Here is a 9572-nt window from a genome sequence, read left to right on the forward strand (position 1 = left end):
CCAACCATTAATCTCCCAAATCTTTCCATAAAACTTGCTTGCTAGGAGTGTTTGAAGTACTTGGTGGATTTTGTTGGAAGAGAGGGACTTTCATCTACCTTGTATCCAACATTTGTAAGGTAAGCAAGTTAGGAAATGTTTCTTTGTTGGTGGTAAGATGAAATTATTACATGTTAGTGGTTATAGAAGCCATTTTATGGGTTATTTCAAGACTTGTAGTTGAGTTATGGAAATTTTCTATTTATTGAGGAATTTTCTGTTTTATATGATACCTCATGATGGAGTTGGGTGTGATGGCTTTATATGACTTGTTTTAGAGCTTATATGTATTAATGGTGGTTAAGTGTAGAAATTTTCAGCATTTGTGAGCAATTTTGGTTTTAGGGTTTGTTGAAATTAGGGCTTTTCTATGTATGATTTTCATGCTAGCAATTGATGTGTATAGGGTTATATTGTGATTCAATTGGGGTGAATGGACTAGTTTTGGAACCATAAGTGTGATGGTATAAGTTGGGTGTTGTTCATTAGGTTGGAAATATGAAGAAATTAAGGGGAAATGCCGCCCAATTGGTTGTAGATATGGGTGGTCTTGAATTGAGAAGGATTTGAATAGAAATGGAAGAATTGGGGAGTTTGTCCACATTCCACACTTTCGTGTTCCATTTTCCTTATTTCGAGTAATTTGTGTTAGTAGTTAAACCTATACGTTGACTCGTGTTTGAGTCTCAAATATGTTTTCTTGCTTGTTTTAGGTCGTACCGGTGGACCGGGACCTACTCCTGACTCGAACGTGTGATTTGCTTGTTTATTTGGTGAGTGTACCAGTATATGATGAACATACTTGTTACGTGATTTTAAATGTCTTGATTTGGGTCGAGAGTGTACTTGATCGCTCTTGACCACTTATTTGCATTTATCATTATCGATTGGATGTGAAATGGTAGATATACATGATTGAACATTTGATGGGGCAATGCCTTAATATGAATGTGAATTTGAGCTCATGCCCTTAGACCATTATTTGAGTCGTGCCGGCAAGGGCTTGGGCGATTCGTTAATGAGCCTTTGGGTTCTTGATAGGCGAGTGGAGTGTTAACTCCTTGACCTTGTGGTATACTCGAGTATTACCCTTTTAACTATGAGGCGGCGGGCCCGAATAGGGGGTGAATGGTGGAAGGAAATGGTGCGAAGTGGTGTCTACGGATCTTGGCTTGTTTAAATGGTTGACGGAGTGTCAACGTGTGAGATCAAGTATGGCAATCGGAATTCGGCCCTTGAGGGTCACATGTATCCTTTTATATGTGTATGCTTGTATGAAGGTGTTTATGTATGTGTGTTAATGGTTGTATCATGAAATGGTGCATTTGGTACCTCACGAGCGTAAGCTCACCCTCGTTGTTTTGTTTTCCTTACAGGAGCATGATTGGAAACAAGTTTTGATATGAGTTGAGCCGTGATATAGTTAGTTTTGCAAGTTCCTCGAACATTTGAGACTTCGATGTATTTGAACTCTAGTGTTTGTGTTTGAATTGTATAAGGACACTTTCTTATGTATAGATGATATGTATATATGGTTTACCAAGTCTGGGATTCATTATATGGTGTATTTGTGCAATCGCCGGTTTTAAAAATGAAAGCAGGAAATTTTGAAAAAAACCACTGCCTGGAATCCGGCCCAGAATCCGGCCAGTTTCTGGCCGGATATAAGGCCGGATAGGCAGGGGAAGAAGAAAAAAAAAAGAAAATTTTGGACTCTGGCTACGGCCCAGAATCCGGCCAGAGCAATCCGGCCAACTTCCGGCCGGATTGTTGGCCGGATTGGCTGGGGACATTTCGAAAATTTTGGTCCGGCCTCGGCCTCCTATCCGGCCGAGAATCCGGCCGGATATCCGGCCAGATTCTGGCCGGATAGTGACGTGGCCGGTTACTGTTCATCCGCGGCAAATTTTCGTTTTTCGTTTTCTGATCCGATTGAAGTGCTCGAGCGCTGTACTTTCTTGTACAATGATATTATTGTTTTAATAACACCTTAAGGAGGAAAATTGTTCATTTTGTCGAGTTTTCTTTTATGACTTAAATCTGATTTGATTGTTTTGCGACCCGTAGTCCTGGCGAGAGCTGGGCAGGCGGTCCGTCGACCCCTCTGGTTCGCCTTAGGGGAAGATGGGGTCGTCACATTTATGCATGATGCCAGTTTATTAAAGCGATAAAACATGCAATTTGAAATGGAAACGTGACCTAAGGAGCCCTTTATATGCCAGGGTAGGCCTAAAATGACATGGCATTATTAATTCATGAACAAAATATACCAAAATTTCTTAAACGTGCAATAGCCTATCTACAAGGGTAGGTTCTAAAAGAAGGTCATGCCAGACCTCTTATTTGCTAGGGTTTGTGAATGCAACGGGGACACAAAACCAAGAAAGGTTAGTTCAGGCAGAGAAATACACATAACACATTGTAGCAACAAGATAAAACAATCAATACAAAGCAATAAAAGGGAAAAAGGGGGTTGGACCCCTCCCCTCGTGAATAGTGTCCCTAGCTCAGGATAAGGCCGACTCTACCCTAAGGCAATTCTAAAATGGATGCATGAGGTTAAGGTTCGCTAATGCATCTAGACTCGATAAGCTCAGGTCCCCGAGCCTTCAGACTTAGAAACCAAGGGTCATCAATCCCAAGGTTTTTTGTCGGTGGCTCGAGCGATTCCCCAAACACCGCTACGCACACATCGTGTCACGGCTACGTGTTTGAGTGAATCTATCAAAACCCTCAACCTTCCACTAAAAGCTAAAGGCTATCAACCCATAGTTTAAAGCGGAAGATTGAGTGACCCATTGGACCATGCTACACACACATCGTGTCGTGATCACATGTCCAAGTGGGTCGCCTAATCCTAGTAGGGTGGAGTGGCGTGACAAGCCACTAAAAGAAAAATAAATGAAGGGTGAATAATAAAGCGTATGCACGTATGCTAGTGCTCGTTTGGAGGGGAGGGGTCAAGAACCAACGCGAGGCTCTAGGGTGACCCATACCTCCCAAAATGCAATGCAAGCGCGAGATAACAAGTAAACATTCATTCAAACATACATTCATGAGTCGAGGGATTAGTTGGACACGCGTGAAATGCAAAATCCTAAAAAAGGAAAAAATGCAACCCTAAAACATCCAAATGTGATATATGAAAAGGTTAAAAGAAGAAAAAGGTTGATTAAATCAAATTTGCTCGGACTCTCGAAAGTCCCCAGTGGAGTCGCCAACTGTCGCGCCCCATTTTTTGATAAGAAAAATAAATGTTTTTGGATCAAGAATTATGTTTGTTTGGGTCTAACAAAATGGGTTTTGATTACTTTTGATTGGATTTTGATATATCTTAGATAGCCAAAGCCCTTGCATTATTCGGATTGGGCTGGAGTAATTAAACGATGGGCTGGTCTGATGTGTTTTAAGGCTTTTGGTCTGGGCTTCAGAGGAAAAGCCCAGATGTTTTGGTTGGACCAATCGACAGGCCAGCCCATCTGTTTTCTCGGATTTATTTGATGGGTTGAAGATAATTTTGGCCCAAACGAATAAGGCCCAATGGCCTGTTTGACTAAGAAAATAATTTTGCAAATCAGTCCCTGAGTTTCTCTTTAACTATACTGTGGCCCTGGACATTTTCCACTTCTTTCATTTCGGTCCTTACTTTAATTGCAAATAAGTCCTTGAACTTTATTTTCTTTAATTTTGGCCCCAAAATTTTGCCAATCTTTGCAATCAAGTCCTTTCTTCTCTTGACTTCTTAAATGTGGGTTGTTGACAGGATTTAATTGATTCAAATTCATGTTTATTTTTATCCTTTGTGATTATTTGTCAAATAAATTGGTGCCTTGATCCTTTTATTGTTTTGAAGCCATTTTTACTTCATTTGATTACCATCGAAGGGGAGGTATAATTTCTTTTATCTTTTTTGTGTCTTCTATGTGATCCAACGTGCTACGTGCGAAATACATGTCTACTTTGCTTTCCTAGCCTTTCTTTAATTTCTTTTATTTATGTCATTTACTTTTGCTTTTTATTTAAGTTAGTTTTTATGGGGTATGTGAACACCTCTTGGCTTGTAATAGATAGGGCTTGGAGGAGCACTTGATGAAGACCTTTTGAAGACATGTGCCTAGCTAGCAAATGTAATAGTTAGGGCTTTAATTGTCTTATGTGTCTTGCATGCTTAGTTGCTACGTGTTAATTTGCTTTGTTAGGGCCTTGCATCTAGTCGAGCATGCTAAATGTTATGTGCTATGTGTTTTTAAGTGTTTGGCATGTCTACTCGCTTTCCATAGCTATGAATGAATGGAATGGATGAATGTACGTTTCCACTAGTCCAACGCTAGTCGGAATTCATAGAATGGGCTAGTCCAACGCTAGACCCTTAGGAATTTCACCTCGTTAGCACATATTTGCATGTTCATTACATGTCATGCATTCTTTTTAGTTTTATCATTTTGCATGCCCCTCGAACCCCTTTTCCCTCCATTTTAGGATTTTTGCATTTCATGCTAGCTATAGGGTTCATTTGATTGAGAGTCCCCTTAAATATGGGATATAGACGAGTGTGGCTTTTTCTAAGCCTTAGCACGCTTGTATTCCCTCTATAAAAGGGCAAATTAAGTCACGATTTAGGTCTCCCCGTACCCAATATGCATGCATTCCCTAGGCTCATGCATTCTAAATCCACTCTATCATTACACTTTCACTTTTTCTCCCATTTGCACACGTACACCTTTTATCCCTTCACTTGCACACTTTCACTTTTGTCTCATTTGCACACATGCACTTTTTATCCCTTCACTTGCGCACGAACACTTTTCCTCCCATTTGCACATGTACACCTTTTTATCCCTTCACTTGCACACAAACACTTGTAAATACATTTGCACACCTCCACTTACATCCTATTATTTTATTATTTTTCTCACTTCACATATCCTCACATTGCATACATGCATTCCATTCATTTGCATCCCACTCGCATTATTCGTGACTTCTTCAAAGGGTCGTTATTGGGCTTCACTATTAATGTGATTGGCACCACTCAACCTTTGAAGAGAAATTTCCCCCAATACCCCTAGGTCTAGGGTTTGCATTCATGTAGTGCATCCAAATGTAATAAATTCTTTGGTTAAAACAAGAAAATCTTTGATTAAATCATGCAACTAGCCTTGGCTAGGTCGAAGGGGTGCCTTGGATTTTTATCCTTGCCTTCCCCTTCGTCAAATGTGACTCCCGAACCTTTTTCTTTGGTTTACGTGGACTAGGAGTCGTTTAAAAGGGGTTTCTTATTACTTTTTCCTATTTTTCCTTTAAAAAATTCATTTTAGGTGACTTGGTACACCTTAACTCATTACCAAGTGGCGACTCCAATTTTGATTTCAAAAACCCTTTTTAAACTATAATTTTGGGTCAAATCGTCGCATTCTCAAAACCCCATTTAGACCCATTTTTCTTTAAATCACGATTCATCTTCCAATCAAAAAACACATTTTCAAACCATTTATTTTTCTTATCAAAAAATGGGGCGCGACAGTTGGCGACTCCACTGGGGACTTTCAAGAGTCCGAGCAAATTTGATTTAATCAACCTTTTTCTTCTTTTAACCTTTTCATATATCACATTTGGATGTTTTAGGGTTGCATTTTTTCCTTTTTTAGGATTTTGCATTTCACGCGTGTCCAACTAATCCCTCGACTCATGAATGTATGTTTGAATGAATGTTTACTTGTTATCTCGCGCTTGCATTGCATTTTGGGAGGTATGGGTCACCCTAGAGCCTCGCGTTGGTTCTTGACCCCTCCCCTCCAAACGAGCACTAGCATACGTGCATACGCTTTATTATTCACCCTTCATTTATTTTTCTTTTAGTGGCTTGTCACGCCACTCCACCCTACTAGGATTAGGCGACCCACTTGGACATGTGATCACGACACGATGTGTGTGTAGCATGGTCCAATGGGTCACTCAATCTTCCGCTTTAAACTATGGGTTGATAGCCTTTAGCTTTTAGTGGAAGGTTGAGGGTTTTGATAGATTCACTCAAACACGTAGCCGTGACACGATGTGTGCGTAGCGGTGTGTGAGGCCCCAGTTCGTTCTATGTTGATATATTCATTAATTGGGCGGTAACGTTTGGTTTTGGGAGTATTTCGAAAACCCTAAGTAGGGATTAAGATTTAAACCCTAAGTTCCGGTTAAGATTGAAAACCCGTTTTCCTACATTTTCTTTATTAGAAAATTCTCCAGATAATTTTTATTGAGTAACTAGAGTTTTTAGATGATTTTTCTAGTATTAGTTAGTTTTTGAGAAATTAAGAACGTATATCGGACGTGGGACCCACTAGTGCGAAAAGTTCGGAAAAATTCGGCCAATTAGGTTAAATTCCGGATACTGTTTAAAATTTATCGGGTGTTAAGAGATAAGTAGTGTGTGTGAAGTGATTGATGTGAGAGAGAAAAGAAAGATAGGAATGCATTAATGGTGGTGACAAGTGTCACCATTTCATTGGAGAAGACTTAAGAATTACTATTCATATTTTTGACTTTTTTGACCAAAGGTTAAATATCTTCAAAATTCATTAAAATTTCCTCATTCTTTCTTCACCATGGCCGGCTCTCTCCTCTCTCTCTTTCTCTCTCTCTTGCTCCAAGTACAAAGAAGAAACACTTCAATCTTGTTCCAAATCATCAAACCAACCATCCAACCTTGATTTTGCTCCATAAAACATCTTCAAGTGGTGGTTGTGAGTTGTTTTGTGGATTTGTTTGGAAGAGCTAAGGTGGTCTACAACTCCTCTTCTCTTGTATACTAGGTAAGTGATGATTTAACATACTCTTGCACTTAATGAAGCTTAAGTTATGCTTATTAGTGATTAAAGTGCTGAAATTTCTGGTTTTATCTTGGTTTGGAGTGATTTGGTGAAGTTTTCCATTTTATGATGATTTTTCTGGTTTAATTGGATTATGATGGTGTGGTTGTTTGTGATGATTGGTAATGGACTATAATGGCTCTAGTGGATGTGAAATGTGGATAAATGCAACCAATTTTGGATTTGGTGTGAAAATTGCAAAGCTAGGGTTCTTAAATCCCCAATTCTGTCCGGTTTTGGATCATAGGGTTAGAGGCCGAATTTGACTTTACTCAAAACATGAAAGTTGTAGGAATTGATGTGATTGAGATGCCTGCAAAATTTAAGGTCATTTAGATTAATGTAGAATGAGTTATGACGAAATTAATGTAGCTGTTCTGCTTTGGACAGAATGCGAAAACTGAGATAGTAATTGGCCATTTTGACTGGTTTGGGTTTGGATTTTGAAGTTGGTGTCTTCTGATGAAATGTAGCAGGATGTCTTAGCTAACATATGCCTTTGGAATTTCGGCATTTGGACTTGTATAGACTAAGTTATAGTAATTACAGTTTTGTGTGATTTGCAAACCTGTTTTGGTAATTCTGGTATAGTATTTGGCATTTTCGACCTAGTTAAGCTAGGAACTGGATTGAGTGACCTTCTACATTGTTGTAGCCCTATTTCATAGCTTCGAAACGGTGGGTCTTACATCCCCATCCGATAACCGTAGTGAATTTGGTACCATTACCGCATATTGAGGTCAAATACGGTTTGTGATTCTAGTACGTTTTTGGAAAGTTTATGGCTGGAACTTTGCCTTCACATTTGACTGAGTTACAAGCTGTTTGGGCTTCCGACCAAAACACCAAACTTATAGCCCTATATCAGAGCTTTCTAACGCCGTTGGAATTTCATGAATCGGATTTATAAAACCTGAGATATAGCCGAGCAAACAAGGCCTGCCCGTGAAAATGACCAGAAATCTGTTTTGGTCCTGATGACCAATTTCCGTTCCGAATTTGGATTGCCGACCTTCATAAAAGTTGTTCCATTTGGAATGAACTATCTAACTGCTAATTTTCAGCTCTTTTGACCATGTGTAGCATAGAAAACAGTTCGCACTCAAAACTGACCATTTGTGCATTGGCCAGATTTCGTAAGTGATTGTGATTGGTTCATTTGGGACTGAAGCCTCCAGTTTCAGTTCTGGATGTCTTCATAACAGTTGTTGTTCATCCTTTAAGCTTCGATTTGGCATCTCATACGCCTTAATCCGATATTCGTAGCTCAACTTATGGGTAAACTAGAAATGAGTAGCAAATCTGCCGTTTCCGTTTCCGTCCGTCATATTTACGTGCGCGCGTGTCGTTTTGCCGTTTTGCTTGTTTTGGGCATGTTAGTGGCCGTTTGTGATAAAATCTTCTATTTCAGACAGCGGTGAGTTAGGCGGAGCCGGTGGGGCCCACTACTAGCCAACACACAAAGTGAATTCCGCCTTTGTACTACTTTTGGTATTTTGAGTAAGTATTCAGGCCAGTTTGGTGTGTTTTCTTTGCTATGTGTTTGAGATATGTGAAAAGGGCACTTAGGCGAGGGTGTACTTTATCGCACTCGACCTAAACCCTAATTTGAATGTATAATTGTACTTGGCATATGTATATGAACCTTTTGGAACCAAAACCCTTGAGCTTGTGGCTCGGGGCGACTTTCGAATAAAGTTTGTGAAGTTTGCAAAGTTTGTGATTTTGAATAATTTTGTGAAGTTTGTGAGTTTGGGACGAACTCTTGACCTGGTTGGACTATTCGAGCCGGTTAGGGCTTGGTCGAAGGCAGTCCAACTTAGTCTGAGGTCACCAAGTTTGTAGGTTCATGTTATGAACCAATTTTGTAAATCCGGTTCACCGAGAAGGTGACCAAGTTTGTGACCCGAGCTTGTGACTCAAGCTCAAGTTTGTGATTTCGTTCGCCCGGGCAAGTTTGTGAGGTGACTGGCCAGTGAGGGTGATAAGGTGTCGGTGGGTGTACAAGTGAAGTTCTACGGACTATTATTTGCGGTCGACGGAGTGTCGGCAGGAGATCACGCATGGCACATGAGTTGGCTTTGGAGCCACCTGTATCCTTATTATGTGATGTTACTTTTCTGCTTTTGCTTTACTCTTATTGTGTAACTGTTACGTGAAATTTATGCTTTCGTCCCTGTTTACTTACTAAGCATATAGCTTACCCCATTCCTTTTGTTTTCCTTAGCAGGGGCCGACGCGGGGACTTTTGGCTCGTATACTAGTATAGTAAGATTGGCTTGTAATAGTTGAACAGTTAGGATGTTTGTTTTTGTTTTGGTGGTTTGACTCGATACTTTTGGAGAATGTAATTATAACTCTTTTTGGGATTTGTATATAGTATGTAAGGTACTCTTTTGGATTTTCTGGTTTTTATCGCTTTAAGGTTTGAGTCCTGGCGCGAGCTAGGCAGGTGGCCCGCCGATACCCTTGGGTTCGCCCTTGGGAGAAGTGGGGTCGTCACACGGTGTTTGGGGAATCGCTCGAGCCACCGACAAAAAACCTTGGGATTGATGACCCTTGGTTTCTAAGTCTGAAGGCTCGGGGACCTGAGCTTATCGAGTCTAGATGCATTAGCGAACCTTAACCTCATGCATCCATTTTAGAATTGCCTTAGGGTAGAGTCGGCCTTAT

General features: G+C 40.3%; 1 long non-coding RNA gene across 1 annotated transcript; it reads left to right on the plus strand.

The window, feature by feature from the left end:
- The first annotated feature begins 8322 nt into the window (after positions 1–8322).
- Positions 8323–9310, plus strand: LOC140008196 (uncharacterized). The gene is made up of 2 exons (XR_011815579.1): positions 8323–8399; positions 9127–9310. It is a non-coding gene; the product is annotated as an uncharacterized lncRNA (long non-coding RNA).
- Positions 9311–9572: the final 262 nt, after the last annotated feature.

Source organism: Coffea arabica, chromosome 6c, assembly GCF_036785885.1.
Source record: "Coffea arabica cultivar ET-39 chromosome 6c, Coffea Arabica ET-39 HiFi, whole genome shotgun sequence".
NCBI classification, from domain to species: Eukaryota; Viridiplantae; Streptophyta; class Magnoliopsida; order Gentianales; family Rubiaceae; genus Coffea; species Coffea arabica.